General features: G+C 38.4%; 1 protein-coding gene across 5 annotated transcripts in view; it reads left to right on the forward strand.

Annotated features, from left to right (window-relative positions):
- The window catches only part of ZC3H12B (zinc finger CCCH-type containing 12B), a 461,192-nt gene that overhangs the window by 171,514 nt on the left and 273,732 nt on the right, over positions 1–15,946 (forward strand). The gene's annotated exons all lie outside the window — the stretch shown is intronic.

Below are 15,946 nucleotides of genomic sequence, written 5' to 3' on the forward strand. Positions count from 1 at the left end.
TAATCATATATATGATTATATATGATATATAATCATATATATGATTATATATGATTATATCTGATATATAATCATATATATGATTATATATCATATATAATCATATATATGATTATATATCATATATATAATCATATATATATGTTTCTCTTAACGTTTTTCTGTCTCCCTTAGTTAGACTATTAGCTCTATGAGAACATCGCCTATATCTGGTTTGCTCAACATTGTATCTCCAGCATCTAGCACAGTGCCTGGAATGTACTGAATAGTCTGTAAATATTTTATGAACTAATAAATGATAATAAAGTCCAACCAGTTCGTTCACTTAATTATTCTTAGTTCATGGCACTTACCATCATTGGTCTGTGTAATGCCATTATTTGTTTTTGTTTTTGTTGGTTTTTGAATTTTTTTCACTTCTTTATTTTTTATCCATTCCCTACTCTCTTCTCCACCTCCCCATATTATACTATTCTGATATATACTGTATTCTTATGTGTGAATCCTTGTAAATTGTTTATTTTTTTCTGTGCATATATTATAAAATTTATATTAATGATATTATATATCTAATTGTTGCTTTTTATTCAGCACTTAAAAAAATCTATCAGTGTGCCCATGAGTATACCAAGTCTATTGTTTGCCTTGCTGCCTAATATTTTTTATACTGTATCTACCACATTTTATTTATTCACTCCTTTAGTGATGGGCACCTAATTTGCTTCTAACACTCCAACGCCACAAATATTATTGCAATTAAAATTATCTTATGTGTCCCAATACTCTGTGAAAATTTCTCATAACGGGATCACTTGGCTCATAGGGTATAGAGGTTGAGTATGTCTCATCTAAAATGCTTGGGACAAGAAGTGTTTCAGATTTCAGATTTTGAGGATTTTGAAATATTTGCACTATACATGGTTGATATAGTTTGAATGTTTGTCCCCTCCAAATCTCATGTTGAAATGTGATCTCAGTGTTGGAGATGGAGTCTGATGGGAGGCTCCACCTTTCTAGTTTTTTCTAGTCAGATAACCATGAAGTGGTTACTTTGTTTTTGTGTATATTTCTCAAATTACTGATGAATTTCAGCATGTTGTCATGTTTTTAGTTTTAATGATTACTTATTTTTTGAAATACCTGTAGCTCTTCATCTTTATTACTGATTTGTAGGCATTCATTAAATATACAGGCATACCTTAGGGATATTGTAGGTTTGGTTTCAGACCACTGTATTAAAGCTAAGGTCACTATAAAGTAAATCATTTGAAGGCAACGTAAAAAAATATATATATACATATATATACACACACACATATATGTACACACACACACACACACACACACACATATATAACAAGTCACATGAATATTGTGATTTTCCAATACAAATAAAAGTTATGTTTACACAATATGGTGTTCTCTTAGTGTGAAATAGCATTGTGTCTAAAAAATGTACATATCTTATTTCAAAGGTACTTTATTGCTAAAAATGCTAATGATCATCTCAGTCTTCAGTGAGTTGTAATATTTTTACTCGTGGTGGGTCCATCCTCAGTGTTAATGGCTGCTGACTGATCAGAGTGACTGATAAGGGTGGCGGTTGCTCAACATTAGGGTGGCTGTAGCAATTTCTTAAAATAAAACAACAATTAAATTTGCCACATCAATGGACTTTTCCTTTCATGTAAAATTTATCTGTAGCATGTGATGCTGTTTGATAGCAGTTTATCCACAGTCAAACTTCTTTCAAAATTAGAGTCAATCCTCTAAAATTTTGCTGCTTCTTTATGAACTGAGTTTCTGTTGTATAAATTTCTGTAATATTCTAAATATGTTGTGTCATTTCCACAGTGTTCACATCATTTTTACCAGGAGTAGATTCCACTTCAAAAACTTCTTCATTTTCTCAGTTATAGGAAACAAATTTTCATCTGTTTTACCATGAGACTGCAGCAATTCAGTCACATCTTCAGTCTCCACTTCTAATTCCAGTTCTCTTGCTATTTCTACCACATCTTCAGTGACTTCCTCCACTGAAGTCTTGAACACCTCAAAGTCATCCATAAAGTTTGGAATAAACTCACCTAAATCTCTGTTAATGTTGTCATTTTTACCTCTTCTCATGAATCATGAATGTTCTTTATGGCATTTGGGATGGTGATTTTTTTCCAGAGGGTTTCAGTTTAATTTATCAAGGTGCATCAGAGGAATCACTGTCTCTGACAGCTATAGCTGTGCAAAATATATTTCTTAAATAATAATACTTGAAAGTTAAAAATACTTCTTGATTCATGAGTTGCAGAATGGATGTTGTGTTAATATCACACATACCATGAAAACAACATTAATCTCCTCATAGCTGTCCATCAGAGCTCTTGAGTGACTAGGTGCATTGTCAATGAGCAGTAATATTTCCAAAAGAATTCTTTTTTCTGATGAGTAGGTCCCAAAAACGGGCTTAATATGTTCAGTAAACAATGCTATAAACAGATGTACTGTCATCCAGGCTTCGTTTGTCCATTTACAAAGCACATGTGGAGTAAATTTGGCATAATTCTTAATGGCCTTAGATCTTTTGGAATGGTAAATGAGCATTAGCTTCACCTTAAAGTCATCAACTGCATTAGCCCCTAACAAGAGTCATCCTGAAGCTTCAAAGCTTTAAAGTCAGGCATTGACTTCTGTCTAGCTGTGAAAGTCGTCGATGGCAGCTTATTCAAATAGAAGACAGTTTTGTCTACACTTTCAGTGTAGCCACCATCATCTATTATCTTATCTAGATCTGGGAAACTTGCAGCTTCTCCATTAGCATGTGCTGCTTTACCTTGCACTTTAATCTTATGGAGACGGCTGCTTTACTTCAACTTCATGAATCATCTTCTGCTTGCTTTTAACTTTTCTTCCTCACCTCTCTCAGCCTTCATAGAGTTGGAGAGAGTTGCAGCCTTGCCCTGTATTGGGTTTTGGCTTAAGGGAATTTTGTTGCTCGTTTGATCTTCAATCCAGACCACTAAAACTTTCTCACTAACATCAATAAGGCTGTTTCAATTTTTTATCATCTGCATGTTCACTGGAGTAACACTTTAATTTATTTCAATGTCTTTTGTTTTGCATTCACAACTGCTAACTGTTTGGCAGAAGAGGCCTAGCTTTCACCCTATCTAAGCTTTCGACATGCCTTCTTCACCAAGTGTAATCGTCTCTAGCCTTTGATTTAAAGTGAGAGATGTGCTATTCTGTCTCTTACTTGAACACTTAGAGGCTGTTATAGGGTTATCAATTATGTTAATTACAATATATTTTTGTCTCAGGGAATAGGGAAGCCTGATGAGAGGAAGAGAGATGTGGAAGTGGCAGGTCATTATAACCCAACAATTAATGATTAAGTTTGCCACATATGGGTGTGGTTTGTAGCACCCATATAATTGTTACATCATCAAAGAACACTGATCAAGGAAGAAGGCAGAGCAGCATGGTCAAATAAAATCCTCCAGCCGTTGTCTCCCCACAGGAACATTGAATTAAACAACTATATATGCAAAAGAAAGCACCTTCATATGAACCCAAAGCCAGACAAGTGGTCACAGTATCTGGTTTCAACACAACAACAAGGAAAGAGTTATTGGAAAGGGTAGGAAGGACAGTTTTACATTGCCTATACCACCTCTTCCCCAATCCTAGGCAGCAAAGCACTGAGAGAGTATATGTGTGCTTGAGGGAGAGAGAGCAAAGTGAGTGTGGGACTTCACACTGGAACTCAGCATAGCCCTGTCACAGAACTCAACACTGGGCAGAACTTTGCTGGTGTCCATGGAGGGAGCATTTATAACAGCCCTGGGGCAGAGGGGAACCTTCCACCCCAGAGGAAGGAATTTGAGTCCTAATACCACTGGCTGACTAAAGTGTCCTGGGGCTCTAAATAAGTTTGAGTGTCAGTCAGGCTACAGAGAATGTTGTCCTTGGAAAAGCCCTGGTACGGCATTGGTCTCTGAGGCAGTGGGCTTGAGATACAACCCAGTGCAACACCTGCTGCAGTAATCACAGGAGTGTTCACTTCACTCTTTCCCCACCACCAGGCAGTGCAGTGCAGGGAGAGACTCCTTCAGCCTGAGGAAAGGAGAAGGAAGAAATCAGAAGACTTTTTTCTTACAACATGAGTACTAGCTGAGCCATGCTAAAAATATCAGAGGGATTCCTTAATCCCCATATTCCACGTCTTTTCCTTTGTATGGTATTTCTAGACCCACCCCAGGCCATAAGAGAATATGTTGCCTTGGTGGGATGGATATAGTTCAGGGAGTATTTACCATGTGCCAACTAAAATGGCTTTGGGGCTTGAATTAGTGGCAGTTAGGCAGTAACAGCCACAGGCCTTAGACTGGTGCCCCTACTGGGCTGGTCCAGGAGGTCATAGGCTTCAGGAGCAACCCAGAGCAGTACCAACTGTTGAGGCCACAGGAGTGCTTTTATTGCTTCTCCCCCAACTCCAGGCAGCTCAGCACTGAGAGAGACTCCTGCTTGGAGGAAGGGATGGAAAAAAGCAAAACTTTGTCTGGGAACCCAGGGAATTCTTTATCATTTCCAAATCCACCAAGCATGCGTATCCAGGAATCTGCATGAGTCGCAGTGTTTCAGGGTTCAGGAGGGTTCTCCTAGTGCTGAAATGGCTGCAGGAACCACAGGCGTAGGTTAACAATACTCATTGTCCTTTGAATTTTTGGAAAGCCCTCTCAAGAAGTACGGGTACAAAGAAGCCCAAACTGTGAAGACTGGAATAAATACCAAACTCTTCATTGCCCAGACATCTATGTACATCCAGAAGAACCAAGAATATACAGGAAAAAGACCTCAACAAACAGACTAATTAAGGCACCAGTGACCAATCCTGTGGTTATGGAGATATGTGACTTCTCGGACATGGAATCTGAAATAGTTTTCTTCAGGAAGTTTGACAAACGTCAAGATAACACAGACAAGGAAATCAGAATTCAATCAGATAAATTTAACAAAGATATTAAAATAATTTTAACAAGTAGAAATTCTGAAACTGTAAAATTCAACTAAACTGAAAAATGCATCATTGTCTTCCAACAGCAAAGTTAATCAAAAGATGAAATAATTACTGAGCTGTAAGATGGGCTGTATGAAAATGCACAGAAAGAAAAGAAAAATTGAAAAAGAATAGAAAGAATAAAGCATGCCTACAAGATCTAGAAAAAGCCCAAATGGGAAAAATTAAGAGCTATTGGCCTTAAAGAGGATATGGAGAATGGATGGGGGTAGAAACTTTATTCAAATAAATAATAACAGAGAAATTCCCAAAGCTAGAGAAACGTATGAAGACCCAGATACCAGAAAATCAAGAAACACCAAGAAGGTTCAACACAAATAAGACTAACTCAAGACTATATCAAATGTTCAATGTAATAATCAAGCTCCCAAAGATAAAATAAATAATTCTAAAAGCAGCAAAAGAAAAGCAAGTAACATATAAAGGGACTCTGTTACATCTTACTTCTCACCAGAAACCTAATGTGCCAGGAGGGAATGATGTGATGTATTCTAAGTACTGAAGGAAAAGAAGGAAGAAAGTGGCAGATAAGAGGCAGGGCTAACTTGCAGCTCCCTCTTAGATGAACAGAGCAGCATGTGGAGATCTACATCATGAACTTTTGCTCCAAGAATTACCACACAAACATACAAGGAAAGCCAAGAGAATTCACAGACCCTTTGAAGGAAGTGGATTGCCACTGCAGGCTACATGGGACAGCCGAGGAACTGTGAATCAGCTTGCTTTCTCAGCTAGGAGGCTTGTAGCCTGGTGAAAGTTCTCAGCCCTGCTCACTGGCTGCCGGGAAATAAACTTGGTGCTGTTCGTGGGGTAGGGTGGGAGTGAGACAGGACTTTTGGGCTATAGGCTGCATGGGAGCTGGGTGAGGCCTGTGGCTGCTGGCTTTCCCCATTTTCTCTAGGGACCTTTGTGACACAGCAGAGGCAGACATAATCTTCCTGGAAACATAACTTCATTGCCCCAGGAACCACACCCCCATCCCCCACAGCAGCCACAACAAGCCCTGCCCAAGCAGAGTCTGATCTGAGACTCACCTAACCCTGCTCCCACCTGATGGTCTTTCTCTACCCACCCTGGTAGCAAAAGAAAAAGGACATATCTCTTGGGAGCTCTATGGCCCCACCTGCCACATGATTCTTTCTATACTACTGCAGCTGATGCACTCTTGAAAGTGCCCCCTCCTGGCTGGAAGACAACCAACACAAAAACAGTACACTTAACAAAAAATGAAACCATGGACCCTCACAGAGTCCACTTCACTCCATTGCTACCTCCAACAGAGCAGGTGCTGGTATCCATGGCTTTAAGACTTGAAGACAGATCATATTACAAGACTCTTTGCAGATGCTTTCCAGTAGCAGCCTGGAGACTAGTAGCTCCACTGGGTGGCTAGATCCAGAAGAGAAATAGCAGTCACTGCAGTTTGGCTCTCAAGAAGCTCCATCTCTAGGGGAAAAGGTAAAGCACCATATCAAGGGAGCATGCCATGAGACAAAAGAATCTGAACAGTAGCACTTGAGCCCCAGATCTTCCCTCTGACATAGTCTACCCAAATGAGAAGAAACCAGAAAAACAGTTCTGGTAATATGACAAAACAAGGTTCTTTAACTCCCTCAAAAGATTACACTAGCTCACCAGCAATGTGTCCAAACCGAATTGCCAAAAAAAGAATTCAGAAGGTCAACTATTAAGCTAATCAAAGAGGCACCAAAGAAAAGTGAAGTCCAACTTAAAGAAATCAAAAAATGATACAGGATATGAATGGGGAAAAGTCCAGTGAAATAGATAGCATAAATTTAAAAAATCACAACTTCTGGAAATGAAGGACACACATAGAGAATTGTGAAATGCACTGTAAAGTCTCAGAAGTATAATTGAACAAGTAGAAGAAGGAACTTCAGAGCTCAAAGACAAGGCTTTTGAATTAACCCAGTCCAACAAAGACAAAAAGAATTGTAAAAAATGTAAAAAGCCTCCAAGAAGTTGGAGATTTTGTTAAATGACAAAGCTAAGAATAATTGGTGTTCCAGAGGAAGAAAATAAGTGTAAAAGTTTGGAAAATATATTTGAGGAAATAATAAAGGAAAACTTCTGCAGCATTGCTAGTGATCTAGACATCCAAATACAAGAAGCATACATACACACACATACACACACACACACACACACACACACACTCACACAAAACACCTGGGAAATTTTTTGCAAAAAGATCATCACATAGGCACATAGTCATCAGCTTATCTAAATTCAAGATGAAGGAAAGAATTTTACCAGTTGTGAGGCAAATGTGTCAGGTAAACTATACAGAAAAACCTATAAAATTAACCACAGATTTCTCAGCAGAAACCCTACAAGCTGAAAGGGATAGGGGTCCGATCTTCAGCCTCCTCAAACAAAACAATTATTAGCCAAGAATTTTGTATCCAGCAAAACTAAACTTCATAAATGAAGGAAAGATACAGTCCTTTTCAAACAAATGCTGACAGAATTCACCATTATGAAGCCAGCACTGCAGAACGTGCTAAAAGGAGCTCTAAATTTTGAAACAAATCATCAAAATACACCAAAACAGAATTTCCCTAAAGCATAAATTTCACAGTACCTATAAAACAACTACACAATGAAAAAAACCCAAGGTGCTGAGACAGCAAATAGCATAATGAATAGAATAGGACCTCACATCTCAATACTAATATTGAGTGTAAATGGCCTAAATGCTTCACTTAAAAGATACAGAATGGCCGAATGGATAAGAACCCACAAACCAAATATCTGCTGTCTTCAAGAGACTCACCTGACACATAAGGACTCACATAAATTTAAAGAGGTGGAAAAGATATTTTATGCAAATGGACACCAAAAGGGAGCAGGAGTAGCTATTCTTATATCAGACAAAACAAAGTTTTAAGCAACAGCAGATAAAAAAGACATAGAGGGACATTATGTATTGATAAAAGGACTAGTTCAGCAGGAAACTATCACAATCCTAAATATATATGCACCTAACACTGGAGCTCCCAAGTTTATAAAACAATTACTACTAGACATAAGAAATGTGATAGACAACAACAAAATAATAGTGTGGGTCTTCAGTATGCCACTGACAGCAGTAGACAGGTTATCAAGACAGAAAGTAAACAAAGGAACAATAGACTTAAATTATACCCTAGAAAAAATGGACTTAACAGATAGTGCAGAACATTCTACCCAACAACTGCAGAATATACATTCTAATCATCAGCACATGGAACATTCTCCAAGACAGACCATATGATAGGCCACAAAACAAGTTTCAGTACATTTAAGGAAAATGAAATTATATCAAGTACTCTTTCAGACCACAGTGGAATAAAATTGAAAATCAATTCCAAAAGGAACCCTCAATACCATGCAAATACATGGAAATTAAATAACCTACCCTTGAATGATCCTTGGGTCAACAATAAAATCAAGATGGAAATTTAAAAAACTATTTGAACTGAATTATAATAGTGACACAACCTATCAAAACCTCTTGGATACAGCAAAAGGTGGTGCTAACAGGAAAGTTCATAGCATTAAATGCCTACATCAAAAAAATCTGAAAAAGCAGAAATAGACAATCTCGGGTCACGTTTCAAGGAGCTAGAGAAACAAACCCAAATCTAGCAGAAGAAAATAAATAGTTAAGATTAGAGTCAAACTAAGTGAAATCGAAACAAACAAAAAACTATACCAAAGATAAATAAAACAAAAAGCTGGTTCTTAGAAAAGATAAAATTGATAGACCATTCACAAAATTAACCAAGAAAAGAAGAGAGAAGTTCCAAATAAGCTCAATTAAATACAAAATGGGAGATAATACAACCAATATCACAGAATTATGAAAGATCATTCTAGGCTACTGTGAACACCTTTATGCACACAAACTAGAAAACCTAGAGGAAATGGATAAATTTGTGGAAATATGCAACCCTCCTAAATTTAACCAAGAAGAAATAGAAACTCTGAACAGATCAATAACAAGGAGCAAGATTGAAATTTTAATTAAAAAAAAATTACCAACAAAATAAAATCCAGGACTAGATGGATTCACAGCTGAATTCTGTCAGGCATTCAAAGAAGAATTGGTGCAAGTCCTGTTGACAATATTCCACAAGATGAAAAAGAAAAGGAAATCCTTTCTAAATCATTCTATGAAACCAGTATCACCCTGATACCAAAACCAGGAAATGACATAACAAAAGAAAAAAAAAATTACAGACCAATATTCCTGATGAACATAGATAGAAAAATCTTCAACAAAATACAAGCTAACCAAAGCTACTAGCATACCAAAAAGATAATCCACCATGATCAAGTGGGTTTTATATCAGGGACACAGGAGTAGTTTAATATCTGCAAGTCAATAAATGTAATACACCACATAAACAGAATTAAAAACAAAACTCACGTGATCATCTCAATAGATGCAGAAAAAGCATTTTACAAAATCCAGCATCACTTTATGATTAAAACCCTCAGCAGCAGCATCATAGAAGGGGCATACCTTATTGTAATAAAAGCCATCTATGACAAATCCACAGTTAACATGATTCTGAACAAGGTAAAGTTTAAAGCATTGCCTCTGAGAACCAGAACAAGACAAGGATGTTCACTTTTACCACTTCTATTCAACACAGTAGTAGAAGTCCTAGCCAGAGCAATCAGAAAAGAGAAAGAAATCAATGGCATCCAAATCAGTAAATAGGAAGTCAAACTGTGACTATTTGCTGATGACATGTATTTAAAAATTCTAAAGACTTATCCAAAAAGCTTCTAAAGCTGATAAATGAATTCAGCAAAGTTTTTGGATACAAAATTAATGTACACAAATCAGTAGACATGGTGTACACCAATAGCAACTAAGCTGAGAATAAATTCAAGAATTCAACCCCTTTTACAATAGCTGCAAAATAATAATAATAATAATAATAATAATAATAATAATAATAAAACTCTTAGGAAATTACATAACCAAGGCTGTGAAAGACCTCTACATGGAAAAACTAAAAACACTATTGAAAGAAATCATAGATGACACAAAGAAATGGAAACATCCCATGCTCATGGATGGCTAGAATCAATATTGTGAAAATGAACATACTGCCAAAGGCAGTCTACAAATTCAATGCAATTCACATCAAAATACCAGCATCATTCTTTACAGAACTAGAAAAAAATATCATCCTAAAATTCATATGGAACCAAAAAAGAGCCCACATAGCCAAAGCAAGACTAAGCAAAAATAACAAATCTGGAGGCATCACATTACCCGACTTCAAACTATAGTATAAGGTTATAGTCACCAAAACAGCATGGTACTGGTATAAAAATAGGCACATAGACCAATGGAACAGAATAGAGAACCCAGAAATAAAGCCAAATACTTACCGCCAACTGATCTTTGACAAAGCAAACATAAACATAAAGTAGGGAAAGGACACCCTATTCAACAAATGGTATTGGGTAATTGGCAAGCCACAGGTAGAAGAATGAAACTGAATCCTAATCTCTCAATTTATACAAAAATCAACTTGGCCAGGCATTATGGATCACCGCAGATCACTGCACTCCAGCCTATGTGATAGGGGGAGACGCCATCTCAAAAAAAAAAAAAAAAAAAAATCAACTCAACACGGCTGAAGGAATTAAATCTAAGATCTGAAACTGTAAAAATTCTGGGAGATAACATCAGAAAAACCCTTTTAGGCATTGGCTTAGGTAAAGACTTCATGACCAAGAACCCAAAAGTAAATGCAACAAAAACAGATAAATAGATGGGACTTAATTAAATTGAAAACCTTCAGCACAGCAAAAGAAATAATCAGCAAAGTTAATAGACAACCCACAGAGTGGGAGAAAGTTTTTGTAGTCTATACATCTAACAATCAATGCTCAGACTCTACAAAGAACTCAAACAAATTAGCAAGAAGTAAACAAACAATACTATCAAAAAGTGGGCTAAAGACATGAAGAGACAGTTTTCAAAAGAAGATATAGAAATGGCCAACAAACATATGAAGAAATGCTCAACATCACTAATGATCAGGGAAATGCAAATCAAAACCACAATGTGATACCATCTTATTCCTTCAAGATCGGTCATAATCACAAAATCAAAAAATACTAGATGTTATTGTGACATGGATATGATGATGAGGGAATGTAAACTCATAAAACCACTATGGAAAACAGAGTGGAAATTCCTTAAAGAACTAAAAGTAGATCTACCATTTGATCCAGCAATCCCACTCCTGGGTATCGACCGAGAGGAAAAGAAGTCATTATATGAAAAAGATATTTGCACATGCATATTTATAGCAGCACAATTCACAATTGCAAAAATATGGAACCAGACCAAATGCCCATCAGTCAATGAAGGTGTAAAGAAACTGTGGTATTTATATACAATGGAATATTACTCTGCCATAAAAAGGAATGAAATAGTGGAATTCACAGCATCCTGGATGGAATTGCAGATTATTATTTTAAGTGAAGTAAATCAGGAATGGAAAACCAAACATCATATGTTCTCATAAGGGAGAGCTAAGCTATGAGGATGCAAAGACATAGGAATGATACAATGGCCTTTGGGTACTCGGGAAAGGGTCTGAAGATAGGGATAAAAAACTATGAGTTGGGTACAGTCTACACTGCTTGGGTGATGGGTTCCCCAAAATCTCCGAAATTGGGGGAGGGAGCCAAGATGGCCGAATAGGAACAGGTCCGGTCTACAGCTCCCAGCATGAGCGACGCAGAAGATGTGTGACTTCTGCATTTCCATCTGAAGTACCGGGTTCATCTCACTAGGGAGTGCCAGACAGTGGGCGCAGGACAGTGGGTGCAGTGCACCGTGCATGAGCCAAAGCAGGGCGAGGCATTGCCTCACTTGGGAAGCGCAAGGGGTCGGGGAGTTCCCTTTCCTAGTCAAAGAAAGAGGTGACAGACGGCACCTGGAAAATCGGGTCACTCCCACCCTAATACTGCACTTTTCCGACGGGCTTAAAAAACGGCACACCAGGAGATTATATCCCGCACATGGCTCAGAGGGTCCTAGGCCCACGGAGTATCGCTGATTGCTAGCACAACAGTCTGAGATCAAACTCAAAGGTGGCAGCGAGGCTGGGGAAAGGGTGCCTGCCATTGCCAAGGCTTGCTTAGGTAAACAAAGCAGCCGGGAAGCTCAAACTGGGTGGAGCCCACCACAGCTCAAGGAGGCCTGCCTGCCTCTATAGGCTCCAACTCTGGGGGCAGGGCACAGACAAACAAAAAGACAGCAGTAACCTCTGCAGACTTAAATGTCCCTGTCTGACAGCTTTGAAGAGAGCAGTGGTTCTCCCATCATGCAGCTGGAGATCTGAGAATGGGTAGAGTGCCTCCTCAAGTGGGTCCCTGACCCCTGACCCCTGAGCAGCCTAACTGGGAGGCACCCCCCAGTAGGGGCAGACTGACATCTCACACGGCCAGGTACTCCTCTGAGACAAAACTTCCAGAGGAACGATCAGACAGCAGCATTCGCGGTTCACGGAAATCTGCTGTTCTGCAGCCACTGCTGCTGACACCCAGGCAAATAGGGTCTGGAGTGGACCTCCAGCAAACTCCAACAGACCTGCAGCTGAGGGTCCTGTCTGTTAAAAGGAAAACTAACAAACAGAAAAGACATCCACACCAAAAACCCATGTGTACATCACCATCATCAAAGACCAACAGTAGATAAAACCACAAAGACGGGGAGAAAACAGAGCAGAAAAACTGGAAACTCTAAAAAGCAGAGCATCTCTCCTCCTCCAAAGGAACGCAGTTCCTCACCAGCAATGGAGCAAAGCTGGACGGAGAATGACTTTGACGAGTTGAGAGAAGAAGGCTTCAGACCATCAAACTACTCCAAGCTACAGAAGGAAATTCAAACCAAAGGCAAAGAAGTTAAAAACTTTGAAAAAAATTTAGACAAATGTATAACTAGAATAACCAATACAGAGAAGTCCTTAAAGGAGGTGATGGAGCTGAAAGCCAAGGCTCGAGAACTACATGAAGAATGCAGAAGCCTCAGGAGCCGATGTGATCAACTGGAAGAAAGGGTATCAGTCATGGAAGATGAAATGAATGAAATGAAGCGAGAAGGGAAGTTTAGAGAAAAAAGAACAAAAAGAAACGAACAAAGCCTCCAAGAAATATGGGACTTTGTGAAAAGACCAAATCTATGTCTGACTGGTGTAACTGAAAGTGATGGGGAGAATGGAACCAAGTTGGAAAACACTCTGCAGGATATTATCCAGGAGAACTTCTCCAATCTAGCAAGGAAGGCCAACATTCAGATTCAGGAAATACAGAGAACGCCACAAAGATGCTCCTCGAGAAGAGCAACTCCAAGACACATAATTGTCAGATTCACCAAAGTTGAAATGAAGGAAAAAATGTTAAGGGCAGCCAGAGAGAAAGGTCGGGTTACCCACAAAGGGAAGCCCATCAGACTAAGAGCAGATCTCTCAGCAGAAAATCTACTAGCCAGAAGAGAGTGGGGGCCAATATTCAACATTCTTAAAGAAAAGAATTTTCAACCCAGAATTTCATATCCAGCCAAACTAAGCTTCATAAGTGAAGGAGAAATAAAATACTTTACAGACAAGCAAATGCTGAGAGATTTTGTCACCACCAGGCCTGCCCTAAAAGAGCTCCTGAAGGAAGCAATAAACATGGAAAGGAACAAACGGTACCAGCCACTGCAAAATCATGCCAAATTGTAAAGACCATCAAGGCTAGGAAGAAACTGCGTCAACTAATGAGCAAAATAACCAGCTAACATCATAATAACAGTATCAAATTCACACATAACAATATTAACTTTAAATGTAAATGGACTAAATGCTCCAATTAAAAGACACAGACTGGCAAATTGGATAAAGAGTCAAGACCCATCAGTGTGCTGTATTCAGGAAACCCATCTCACGTGCAGAGACACACATAGACTCAAAATAAAAGGATGGAGGAAGAGCTACCAAGCAAATGGAAAACAAAAAAAGGCAGGGGTTGCAATCCTAGTCTCTGATAAAACAGACTTTAAACCAACAAAGATCAAAAGAGACAAAGAAGGCCATTACATAATGGTAAAGGGATCAATTCAACAAGAAGAGCTAACTATCCTAAATATATATGCACCCAAAACAGGAGCATCCAGATTCATAAAGCAAGTCCTGAGTGACCTACAAAGAGACTTAGACTCCCACACAATAATAATGGGAGACTTTAACACCCCACTCTCAACATTACACAGATCAATGAGACAGAAAGTTAACAAGGATACCCAGGAATTGAACTCAGCTCTGCACCAAGCAGACCTAATAGACGTCTACAGAACTCTCCACCCCAAATCAACAGAATATACATTTTTTTCAGCACCACACCACACCTATTCCAAAATTGACCACATAGTTGGAAGTAAAGCTCTCCTCAGCAAATGTAAAATAACAGAAATTATAACAAACTGTCTCTCAGACCACAGTGCAATCAAACTAGAACTCAGGATTAAGAAACTCACTCAAAACCACTCAACTACATGGAAACTGGACAACCTGCTCCTGAATGACTACTGGGTACATAACGAAATGAAGGCAGAAATAAAGATGTTCTTTGAAACCAACGACAACAAAGACACAACATACCAGAATCTCTAGGACACATTCAAAGCAGTGTGTACAGGGAAATTTATAACACTAAATGCCCACAAGAGAAAGCAGGAAAGATCCAAAATTGACACCCTAACATCACAATTAAAAGAACTAGAAAAGCAAGAGCAAAGACATTCAAAAGCTAGCAGAAGGCAAGAAATAACTAAAATCAGAGCAGAACTGAAGGAAATGGAGACACAAAAAACCCTTCAAAAAATTAATGAATCCAGCAGCTGGTTTTTTGAAAGGATCAACAAAATTGATACACTGCTAGCAAGACTAATAAAGAAGAAAAGAGAGAAGAATCAAATAGACGGAATAAAAAACGATAAAGGGGATATCACCACCAATCCCACAGAAATACAAACTACCATCAGAGAATACTACAAACACCTCTGTGCAAATAAACTAGAAAATCTAGAAGAAATGGATAAATTCCTCGACACATACACCCTCCCAAGACTAAACCAGGAAGAAATTGAATCTCTGAATACACCAATAAGAGGCTCTGAAATTGTGGCAATAATCAATAGCTTACCAACGAAAAAGAGACCAGGACCAGATGGATTCACAGCCGAATTCTACCAGAGTACAAGGAGGAACTGGTACCATTCCTTCTGGAACTATTCCAATCAAAAGAAAAAGAGGGAATCCTCCGTAACTCATTTTATGAGGCCAGCATCATCTTGATACTAAAGCCAGGCAGAGACACAACCTAAAAAGAGAATTTTTGACCAATATCCTTGATGAACATTGATGCAAAAATCCTCAATAAAATACTGGCAAACCGAATCCAGCAACACATCAAAAAGCTTATCCACCATGATCAAGTAGGCTTCATCCCTGTGATGCAAGGCTGGTTCAGTATACACAAATCAATAAATATAATCCAGCATATAAACAGAAACAAAGACAAAAACCACATGGTTATCTCAATAGATGCAGAAAAGGCCTTTGACAAAATTCAACAACACTTCATACTAAAAACTCTCAATAAATTAGGTATTGATGGGACGTATCTCAAAATAATAAGAGCTATCTATGAAAAACCCACAGCCAATATCATACTGAATGGGCAAAAACTGGAAGCATTCCGTTTGAAAACTGGCACAAGACAGGGATGCCCTCTCTCACCACTCCTATTCAACATAGTGTTGGACGTTCTGTCCAGGGCAATTAGGCA

The sequence above is a fragment of the Pan paniscus genome, chromosome X, assembly GCF_029289425.2.
Source record: "Pan paniscus chromosome X, NHGRI_mPanPan1-v2.0_pri, whole genome shotgun sequence".
NCBI lineage: Eukaryota > Metazoa > Chordata > Mammalia > Primates > Hominidae > Pan > Pan paniscus.